At 40.9% G+C, this 10,510-nt stretch overlaps 2 non-coding genes across 2 annotated transcripts; both read right to left on the bottom strand.

The window, feature by feature from the left end:
• Window positions 1–168: 168 nt before the first annotated feature.
• TRNAA-AGC (transfer RNA alanine (anticodon AGC)) lies at window positions 169–241 on the bottom strand. Its single transcript has one exon. It is a non-coding gene; the product is annotated as a tRNA-Ala (tRNA).
• Window positions 242–595: 354 nt separating this feature from the next.
• Window positions 596–685, bottom strand: TRNAY-GUA (transfer RNA tyrosine (anticodon GUA)). Its single transcript is given in 2 exon segments — window positions 596–631; window positions 649–685. It is a non-coding gene; the product is annotated as a tRNA-Tyr (tRNA).
• Window positions 686–10,510: the final 9,825 nt, after the last annotated feature.

Genomic DNA, 10,510 nt, shown 5'->3' with positions numbered 1-10,510 from the left:
CGAAGTGACCAAGAAGGACACTGGAAAAGACTCACCTGCAAAATAAAAAGACCGTGTGTGAAGCTGACGATTGCCTACCGTACTCCTCTGTGTATTACAAAACACCCACCAGCTTCAGCCACTCTCCCGCGGTTCAGGGATCCTCCAGTGCCCCGGCCAAAAACCGAGTGGAGGATGCGGGCATCGATCCCGCTACCTCTCGCATGCTAAGCGAGCGCTCTACCATTTGAGCTAATCCCCCAGTCGCTGTTGGCTTCTTTCTTTTTGCCTTACAGGTTGTTCTGGGGTGTCCACTGACCAGTGAACCGACCGCAATTCAGAACATTCATTTAGCTTAGCACTGCACTCAAGTGCAGGGGGACCGCGGGCAAGATTTTTAAAAGCAGACATATAATAATCACACATAAGCAATAATAAGCCTCATTTATAAGCATAGGTTAACATTCCTTTGCATGTAACCCCCAAGAGAGCGTACCCGTACCCTATTTACTGCATATATGTTTCACGGAACATCTGCAGTGCGTACGCAACTCAGTCGGCTTCTAGGTAAGCTTTTCTCCTCTGAATGAGTGGAAGTTAAAAATGTCGTCCGAAGTCCTTCGAGCCGGAATCGAACCAGCGACCTAAGGATTACCATAGCTCAACCCACTACAGTCCTCCGCTCTACCAACTGAGCTATCGAAGGCTCCGCTGCTGCTAGCGTCTGCCGCTGTCCCCCTAATACTTACCAAGGCCTCACTCCAGGGTCTCAGTAGTTTTGGGGTGGCCTGGCCCCCACCCTCTAAAGGAACTCCCCGGGGCCGAGCTCCTCCAAGGTGCACAGAACAGAGGAACCCGGGGACAGAAATGCGAGCAAAGGGCGCTGCCAAAGGACCCGCTTTCCAACCCTGGACGAAGGAAACACGGGCAATACAGCTTCCCTTCCGTTTCCTTGCTTTTTACAAAACGATACCGCCACCCCCACCCCCCACCCCCCACCCGCTGTGGTTTCTTACAGGACTGCGGACACTTCGAGACCTGGCCCACAACCCTGACTTATGGGCCGCATTTCTCCGGCGGGGCGGGTATGCACACGTGCTCTACAATCGCCCGGCGCCCGCTGGGTTTGCAAAGCCGACCGCTTACGTTCGCTATTTCCGCTCCTCGTTTCCCTCCGGTTTCTCCAGGGGCGCCTGTAAAATCCTACTGCTCTCCTGATGTGAAGGACATTCATTCAGTCAATTAACCCACGTTTGTCAGGATCTCTTCCTCCTAAGAGCAAGAAAGATACAAACCACCGAGCTGCTGGAGGCGAGCCTGACGGCGCTGGAGCGGGCGGCGCGGGATGCCCGGGATCAGCGACTGCTGACGGGGCCCTGAGCCGGGCGGTGAGTCGGACCGCTAGCATCCACCCGGCTCCCGCCCCTGCCCGCCTCACACCTGCATCTCTCTTTCCAGGGGCCTGGCATGCCAGCCCACAATCCTTTGCCCACCAAAAGCTCCCGGGGTTTTAAAACAAAGAAACAAACCTAAAACCCAACTCGTGTGTGAAGCTTTGCTTCGCGGTGTGGCGGGGTGGGTGTGCGGGGAGATCTGGTCTCCATTGCCAGCTCTGCAACCGCCTGTGTTACCCCGAGTCACAATCGCCCCGGGCAAATCCAGGTCGGGCGATGGTTTCAAGCCCCTCGCGGCTCCAACATTTTGGGGGTTCTCTCAGGCTGTTTTAAATCCGAAGTTTCTGTTGTCACTGAACGCAACACGGGGTTCACGCCTGTGCCCATCCACAAAGCAGGAGGTTAACATCTTCCCATTGATTTATTGGTTTAACTTCATTCTGCTGCTGCAAATGCTACCTTTATGTCCTAGAACGTTAGTTTGGGGTAGTTTTCTTGGAACGGTGATTAGCACTCTCACTGTCTTTCTCTTTCTTGTGGGGAGGCGGGGCTGGAAAGCAGAATATATTTAATTATGTTGCTTGGGGTCTTTGTTTTGTTTTTGAGCGAAATTCGCATAACATACAGCTAATTATTTTAAAGTATGAACAATTCAGTGGCATTTAGTACATTCACAATGTCGTCCCAACCTCTCTCTAGTCTAAAAATTTTTTTTTTTTAAATCACCTTGGAAGAACACCCTGTACCCTTAAAGTAATCACTTCCATCCATACTTCACCCAGCCCCTGGCAACGACAAATATGCTTTCGGTCTCTACGGATTTACCTATTCTGGAGATTTCATACAAAATAAATCGTAAAATACGTGACCTTTTGTGTTAATTTCTTTCACTTATCATAATGTTTTGAGAGTCATTGAAATTGTAGCATGTATCTGTGCTTGTCCCTTTTTATGGCTAAATAATATTCCATTCCTTTGTTTGTCCATTCTTCTGTTGATGGACCTTTAGGCTATTTCCACCTTTTGGCTTTTTTTTTTTTTAAATAGATCTTTATTGGAGTATAATTGCTTCACAATACTGGGTTAGTTTCTGTTGCACAACAATGCGAATCAGCCATATGCATATACATGTCCCCATATACCCTCCCTTTTGAGCCTCCCTCCCCTCCTCCCTATCCCACCCCTCTAGGTCATCGCAAAGCACTGAGCTGATCTCCCTGTGCTATGCTGCTGCTTCCCACTAGCTATTTTACATTCGGTAGTGTATATATGTCGATGCTACTCTCACTTCGTCCCAGCTTCCCCCTCCCGCCCCATGTCTTCAAGTCCATTTTCTATGTCTACCTCTTTATTCCTGCCCTGCAACTAGGTTCATCAGGACTTTTTTTTTTTTTTTTAGATTCCATATATATGCGTTACCATACGGTATTTGTTTTTCTCTTTGTGACTTACTTCACTCTGTATGACAAACTCTAGGTCCATCCATCTCACTACAAATAACTCAGTTTCGTTTCTTTTTATGGCTGAGTAATATGCCATTGTATCTATGTGCCACATCTTTATCCATTCATCTGTCGATGGACATTTAGGTTGGTTCCATGTCCTGGCTATTGTAAATAGTGCTGCAATGAACATTGTGGTACACGTCTCTTTTTGAATTATGGTTTTCTCTGGGTATATGTCCAGTAGTGGGATTGCTGGGTCAAATGGTAGTTCTATTTTTAGTTTTTTAAGGAACCTCCATACTGTTTTCCATAGTGATAGTGTCAATTTACATTCCCACCAACAGTGTAGGAGGGTTCCCTTTTCACCACACCCTTTCCAGCATTTATTGTTTCTACCTTTTTTGATAATGGCTATTCTGACCGGCGTGAGGTGATACCTCATTGTAGTTTCGATTTGCATTTTTCTAATAATTAGTGATGTTGAGCATCTTTTCATGTGCCTCTTGGCCATCTGCATGTCTTCCTTGGTGAAATGTCTATTTAGGTCTTCTGCCCATTTTTTAACTGGATTGTTTGTTTTTTTGATATTGAGCTCCGTGAGCTGTTTGTATACTTTGGAGATTAATCCTTTGTCTGTTGTTTCATTTGCAAATATTTTCTCCCAATCTAAGAGTTGTCTTTTTGTCTTGTTTATGGTTTCCTTTGCTGTGCAAAAGCTTTTAAGTTTAAATAAGTACCATTAGTTTATTTTTGTTTTTATTTCTGTTACTCTAGGAGGTGGGTCAAAAAAGATCTTGCTGTCATTTATGTCAAAGAGTGTTTTTCCTTTGTTTTCTTCTAAGAGTTTTATAGCGTGTGGTCTTACATTTAAGTCTTTAATCCATTTGGAGTTTATTTTTGTGTATGGTGTTAAGTAGTGTTCTAATTTCATTCTTTTACATGTAGCTGTCCAGTTTTCCCAGCACCACTTATTGAAGAGGCTGTCTTTTCTCCATTGTATGTTCTTGCCTCCTTTGTCGTAAATTAGGTGCTCATGTGTGCATGGGTTTATCTCTGGGCATTCTATCCTGTACCATTGATCTATATTTCTGTTTTTGTGCCAGTACCATACTGTCTTGATTACTGTAGCTTTGTCATATAGCTTGAAGTCGAGGAGCCTGATTTCTCCAACTCCATTTCTTTTTCTCAAGATTGCTCTGGCTATTCGGGGTCTTTTGTGTTTCCATACGAATTGTAAAATTTTTTGTTCTAATTCTGTGAAGAATTCCATTGGTAGTTTGATAGGGATTGCATTGAATCTGTAGATTGCTTTGGGTAGTATAGTCATGTTCACAATATTGACTCTTCCAATCCAAGAACATGGTATTTTTCTCCGTCTCTTTATGTCATCTTTGATGTCTTTCATCAGTGTTTTATAATTTTCTGAGTACAAGTCTTTCGCCTCCTTAGGCAGGTTTATTCCTAGGTATTTTATTCTTTTTGTTGCAATGGTAAATGGGAGTGTTTCCTTCATTTCTCTTTCTGATTTTTTGTTGCTGGTGTATAGGAATGCCAGGGATTTCTGTGCATTAATTTTGTATCCTTCAACCTTACCAGATTCATTGATTAGTTCTAGTAGTTTTCTGGTGGCATCTTTAGGATTTTCTATGTATAGTATCATGTCATCGGCAAACAGTAACAGTTTTACTTCTTCTTTTCCAATTTGTATTCCTTTTATTTATTTTTCTTCTCTGATTGCTGGGGCTAGGACTTCCAAAACTATGTTGAATAAGAGTGGCGAGAGTGGACATCCTTGTCTTGTTCCTGATCTTAGTGGAAATGCTTTCAGTTTTTCACCATTGAGTATGATGCTTGCTGTGGGTTTGCCATATATGGCCTTTATTATGTTGAGGTGGGTTCTCTCTATGCCAATTTTCTGGAGAGTTTTTATCATAAAGTGGTCTTGAATTTATCATGCAGTGGTCTGCATCTGTTAAGATGATCATATGGCTTTTATTCCTTAATTTGTTAATGTGGTGTATCACATTGATTGGTTTGCGTATATTGAAGAATCCTTGCATCCCTGGGATAAATCCCACTTGATCATGGTTTATGATCCTTTTAAAGTGCTGTTCGATTCTGTTTGCTAGTATTTCATTCAGGATTTTTGCACCTATGTTCATCAGTGATATTGGTCTATAATTTTCTCTTTTTGTAGTATCTTTGTCTGGTTTTGGTATCAGGGTGATGGTGGCCTCATAGAATGAGTTTGGGCGTGTTCCTTCCTCTGCAATTTTTTGGAAGAGTTTGAGAAGGATCGGTGTTAGCTCTTCTCTAAATGTTAGATAGAATTCGCCTGTGAAGCCGTCTGGTCCTGGACTTTTGTTTGTTGGAAGATTTTAAATTATGGTTTCAATTTCATTACTTGTGATAGGTCTGTTTATATTTTCTAATTCTTCCTGGTTCAGTCATGGAAAATTGTACCTTTCCAAGAATTTGTCCCTTTCTTCGTGGTTGTCCATTTTATTGGCATATAGTTGTTTGTAGTGGTCTCTTATAATCCTTTGTATTTCTGCAGTGTCAGTTGTGATTTCTCCTTTTTCATTTCTAATTTTACTGATTTGTGTCCTTTCCCTTTTTTTCTTGATGAGTCTGACTAAGGATTTATCAATTTTGTTTATCTTCTCAAAGAACAAGCTTTTAGTTTTATTGATCTTTGCTATTGTTTTCTTCATTTCTATTTCATTTATTTCTGCTCTGATCTTTTTTTTTTTTTAATTATTGCAATTTTAATAATTTCTAGAATATATCTTCATATAATTTAAAATTTTTTTCAAGCTGTTATGAAAGTATACATAAGTAAAATGTATTGAGCAATTCAGTTGTCAATTAAAATTATTTTTGAATTCAATATTTGCCTTAAAACTAAAATATAAGTAATCTATTACAGAAAGGTAGCTAAAGTTTCAAGTAAACCAATCTAAAAGAAAGTAACACTCAGATCCAGAAATACAGTGAACTCCAGGTCAGTCTTATTTATTTACTACAAAAGTTTCTGGCTAGAACACTGAATTCAGAATAACTTTGTGGATGAAGTTCTCAGTGTCTGCTCATTTAAAAAAAGTAATGATAGATTTCTTCTGATCTTTCAGAGCCCCAATCATTTTTGCCCCAGCAATATTCTTCTAGTCTTTAAAATACTCCATGGAATGTAGAATAAGGTTAAAGGCAGCATTCTGTCTTTGAGGCCTTCCTTGGTCTGCTCTGATCTTTATGATTTCTTTCCTTCTACTGACTTTGGGTTTTCTTTGTTCTTCTTTCTCTCCTTGTTTTCAGTGCAGGGTTTGATTGTTTATTTGAGATTTTTCTTGTTTCTTGAGGTGAGATTGTATTGCTATAGGCTTCCCTCTTAGAACTTCTTTTGCTGCATCCCACAGGTTTTGGGTCGTCACGTTTTCATCATTTGTTTCTATGTATTTTTTAAATTTCTTCTTTGATTTCTTCAGTGATCTCTCGGTTATTTAGTAGCACACTATTTAGCCTCCATGTATTTGTGTTTTTTACAGTTTTTTTTTCCTGTAATTGATTTCCAATCTCATAGCGTTGTGGTCAGGAAAGATGCTTGATACAATTTCAATTTTCTTAAATTTTCCAGGGCTTGATTTGTGACCCAAGATGTGATCTATCCTGGAGAACGTTCCATGTGCACTTGAGAAGAAAGTGTATTCTGCCACTTTGGGGTGGAATGTTCTATAAATATCAGTTAGCTCTATCTGGTCTATTGTGTCATTTAAAGCTTGTGTTTCCTTATTTATTTTCTGTTTGGATGATCTGTCCATTGGTGTAAGTGGGGTGTTAAAGTCCCCTACTAGTATTGTGTTACTGTCCATTTCTCCTTTCATGGTTGTTAGCATTTGCCTTATGTATTGAGGTGCTCCTATGTTGGGTGCATAAATATTTACAATTGTTATACCTTCTTCTTGGATTGATCCTTTGATCATTATGTAATGTCCCTCCTTATCTCTTGTAACAGTCTTTATTTTAAAGTCTATTTTATCTGATATGAGTATTGCTACTCCAGTTTTCTTTTGATTTCCATTTGCATGGAATATCTTTTCCCATCCCTTCACTTTCAGTCTGTATGTGTCCCTAGGTCTGAAGTGGGTCTCTTGTAGACAGCAAATATATGGGTCTTGTTTTTGTATCCACTCAGCCAGTCTGTGTCTTTTGGTTGGGACATTTAATCCATTTACATTCAAGGTTATTATTGATATGTATATTCCTACTACCATTTTCTTAATTGTTTTGGGTTTGTTTTTGTGGGTCTTTTTCTTCTCTTGTGTTTCCCACTTAGAGAAATTTCTTTAGCATTTGTTGTAAAGCTAGTTTGGTAGTGCTGAATTCTCTTAGCTTTTGCTTGTCTGAAAAGCTTTTGACTTCTCCATCGAATCTGAATGAGATCCTTGTTGGGTAGAGTAATCTTAGCTGTAGGTTTTTCTCTTTCATCACTTTAAGTATATCCTGCCACTCCCCTCTGGCCTGCAGAGTTTCTGCTGAAAAATCAGCTGATAACCTTATGGGGATTCCTTTGTATGTTATTTTTTGTTTTTCCGTTGCTGTTTTTAATACTTTTCTTTGAATTTAATTTTTGTTAGTTTGATTAATACGTGTCTTGGTGTGTTTTTCCTAGGGTTTATCCTGTATGGGACTCTCTGTGCTTCCTGGACTTGGGTGACTATTTCCTTTCCCATGTTAGGGAAGTTTTCAACTATAATCTCTTCAAATATTTTCTCAGACCCTTTCTTTTTCTCTTCTCCTTCTGGGACCCCTATAATTCGAATGTTGGTGCATTTAGTGTTGTCCCAGAGGTCTCTGAGATTGTCTTCAATTCTTTTCATTCTTTTTTCTTTATTCTGCTCCTCGGCAGTTATTTCCACCATTTTGTCTTCCAGCTCACTTATCTGTTCTTCTGCCTCAGTTATTCTGTTATTTGATTCCTTCTAATGTATTTTTCATTTCAGTTATTGTGTTGTTCATCTCTGTCTCTTTGTTCTTTAGCTCTTCCAGATGTTTGTTAAACATTTCTTGTATTTTCTCAATCCATACCTCCATTCTATTTCCGAGATTCTGGATCATCTTTACTATCATTACTCTGAATTCTTTTTCAGGTAGATTGCCTATTTCCTCTTCATTTATTTGGTCTTGTAGGTTTTTACCTTTCTCCTTCATCTGTGACGTATCTTTCTGCCATCTCATTTTTTTTTTCTTTATGAGTGGGATTGTGTTCCTGTCTTAGTGGTTGTTTGGCCTGAGGCTTCCAACACTGGAGTTGTAGGCTATTGGGTAGAGCTGGGTCTTGGTGCTGAGATGAGGAGCTCTGTGAGACCTCACTCCGATGAATATTCCCTGGGGTCTGAGGTTCTCTGTTAGTCCAGTGGTTCGGACTTAGAGCTCCCACCGCAGGTGCTTCGGTGGGACCCAGGGTTTGTGAACCAAGATCCCGCAAGCTGCCTGGGGAGGCAAAACAAACAAACAAACAAACAATAACAAAGTAAAAAATAAAAATAGACTAGAAGCTAACAGATATGTTAGGAAGAATATAAAAATAAAAATATAGATGAATCAACAACCGGAAGGTACATCAGTACACGACAATAAAAAAGAGGAGGAGGGAAAAGAAAAAAGAAAAAAAAAAAAGGCGGGGGGTTGGGGGGGGAGGCCTGAGCTGTGGAGGGTGGGGCCTAAGCAAGGGTGAGGTTTGGGCAGTGGGCGGGGCCAACGCTCAAGACCCACAGGGCTGGAAAAGGTCCTGGGAGCTGTGGGGGGTGGGGCTTAGGCTCCAGGAACAGAAGGGACCCAGGCGTGCCCCCCACCCCTGGTCTCAGAGGCTACGGAGCCTCACCTGGGAGCTCAGCAGGCTCCCCAGCCCGAGTGGGCCAGGCGATCGCCCTCTGCTCCTCTCCGGCTCTTCCCCGAGAGTCCCTCCCGCCTGCGTCTCCTGATCTCCCCAGTCTCAGGGGCGCCAGTCCTGTCTGGCCTCCACTTCTCCTCCCCGCTCCGTCCCCCTCCGTCCTACTGGTTCACTTAGGGGTTCCTCCCGTCTCCTCGGGCGTTAGAGTCCCCCACCAGCGGCCAGCAGGCGCACCTTTTGGCTTTTATGAATAATATTGCCATAAACATTCGTGTACAAGTTTCTGTGTGGATGTATGTTTTCATTTCTCTTGGGTATACTCTTAAGAATGGAATTGCTGAGTTTTATGGTAATTATATGTTTAACTCTTTGAGGAACTGCCAAACATTTTTCCACAGCGGTTGAACAATTTTTCATTCCCACCACTATTGTAGAAGAGTTCCAGTTTCTCCACATCCTTGCCAACACTTATTTTCTGTATTTCTTATTGTAGCCAATGTTTCAATAAATTGAGCTCAATTAATAGTAAGCAATTTTCTGTCGTTAAAGATTTTTTGAAATCACCATTTGAACAGCCATTTCTCGTCGTTTGCTTTTTACAAAAGTTCATTGAAATATTCATCTTATTGTTGGACACAGTTTATCCAAATTTTTCCTATTAATACTGCTACAATAAATGTTCTTGTACATAAATCTTTGTCTGTATTTCTGTTTACTTCTCTAGTCTCTAGAATATATTTATAGGAGTGGAACTACTTGGTAAAGTAGTATGAAACTGTTAAGGCTTTTGATAAATATTACCAAATTAATTCCCAGAAACATTATACCAATTTCTATCATAGCATTCACTGAGTATATTATCACTTAAAAAAACTTCTATTAATATGATAGGCAAAAGTAAGGAGTACCTTATTTTAAATTCACACTTCTTTGCCAACGAAATGGACTTTTTTCCCCTAAGTCTTGTTCATTTGCATTTCTTTTATGAAGTATGTCTTTCATCCATATTTTTGTTGTTTAGTGCTTTTCTTACTGATTTGTAAGAGTTTTTTAACATTAAGAATGTATTTATGATAAGCTCAGTAAGGAAATGGAGGCCTTGATCAGCATACCAACCAGACCTAACAGACATACACAAAACATTCCACCCAACAACAGCAGAATACACATTCTTCTCAAGTGTACATGGAATATTCTCCAGGATAGCCCACGTTAGGTAACAAGTCAATAAATTTAAAGAGATTGAATGGGAACTATAGACTCCAGGTGACACTGATGTGTCAGTGTAGGTTCACTGATGCTGACATAACAGAAGCTGTGGAGTGCAGAGGCAAGGGGAGTGTACTTTTTGCTCAGTTTTTTTTAAATTTTCATTTAGTAACTTTTTTTTTTTTTAAACTTTGGGTTTATTTATTTATTTATTTTTGGCTGTGTTGGGTCTTCGTTTCTGTGCGAGGGCTTTCTCTAGTTGTGGCAAGCGGGGGCCACTCTTCATCGCGGTGCGTGGGCCTCTCATTATCGCGGCCTCTCATGTTGCGGAGCACAGGCTCCAGACGCGCAGGCTCAGCAATTGTGGCTCACAGGCCTAGTTGCTCCGCAGCATGTGGGATCCTCCCAGACCAGGGCTCGAACCCGTGTCCCCTGCACTGGCAGGCAGATTCTCAACCACTGCGCCACCAGGGAAGCCCTTTTTGCTCAGTTTTGATGTGAACCTAAAACTGCTGTAAAAAATAAAAGCTATTAAAAATTAATAACTTGTGTACTAACATAGTAAAAAAAATTATACCAAGGCACATCCAACA

Source organism: Eschrichtius robustus, chromosome 15, assembly GCF_028021215.1.
Source record: "Eschrichtius robustus isolate mEscRob2 chromosome 15, mEscRob2.pri, whole genome shotgun sequence".
Lineage (NCBI taxonomy): Eukaryota > Metazoa > Chordata > Mammalia > Artiodactyla > Eschrichtiidae > Eschrichtius > Eschrichtius robustus.
Note: the sequence above shows the minus strand (reverse complement) of the source record. Positions and strands in the feature narration are given on the sequence as shown.